We start from the raw sequence: 1,055 nt of genomic DNA on the forward strand, positions 1-1,055 counted from the left end.
CTAACAAAACGATTAGAATACCATGTACTGCCCAGGGAAGACAAATATCATAATCTTTGTGGAGCTGTTCATATCCGTAATGGCAAGACCAAGCTTCTTGGAAAGCAAGAGAAGTTGTGAAAAGTTCTACCATAGATCGGACAAAAGCCATTAGAGCTGTAGGACTTTATATTTTTATTAGAGAAAAATATAAGATACTAGTGGTCCCGGCAAACTTCGTCTTGCCATCAAGTAGGCTGTTGGAAAATGTCATGAAATCTTCCATATAAAATGACAGATTAGTTTTCTCCCGTTTTTCTGACTATCCCGACAACTTTCCTAAACTTTTTCCCCGCACGAACACGGCGCATCCCCTGTCGAATACAACAGTGAAAGAATTATGCAATTCCATTCACCCGTTCTCACGCCATTTCGTGACATACAAACACCATTCCATTTTTATTTATATAGATATAAAAAAAATGTCTCAAATATTACGATGAAATCGATTTCGTTGACCGTTGAAAACAGATCAAACTGGCGTTGTCAACCATCGAAACTGCATTTGTTTTTAATTATTCGTGAGATTATTATTGTCATGGAAGATTAGCAAAACGGGGTATGATAAATAGTAGGAAAGCTATAAATTAATTAAGTATAAAATATGATTATTCAATAGATTTAAACAGACCCCAGAGACAATAATATTGTCCAAAGTATTTAGAATCACTTTACCTGTTTCCACTAGCACACCAAGAGTTTCCGCTATTAATACACAGAGGGCACTTCCATCAACAAATCCACAAGCATGCGTACAAGTCTCATCGTCATGCAATCTGTCATCGGCGCCTTGGCCAAGTCCTAGCAAAAACATCAACAAACCTCGCTCTGTCAGTGTTGCTCCAGTGCCTTTCATCGAGCCAGCCATTTTCGACCACCGACTCGAATTGGAATCGTACGAGATTGCTTACACGGTGCGAAGGAGAGATAGAGAAAGAAGCAAAGAACGATCGGATCTCTCGCTCTCACTTTGCGATAGCAGGCTACCGTCGTAGCCACCGTGCCAGAGTGTAGGA

Source organism: Aedes aegypti, chromosome 1, assembly GCF_002204515.2.
Source record: "Aedes aegypti strain LVP_AGWG chromosome 1, AaegL5.0 Primary Assembly, whole genome shotgun sequence".
Classification (NCBI taxonomy): Eukaryota; Metazoa; Arthropoda; class Insecta; order Diptera; family Culicidae; genus Aedes; species Aedes aegypti.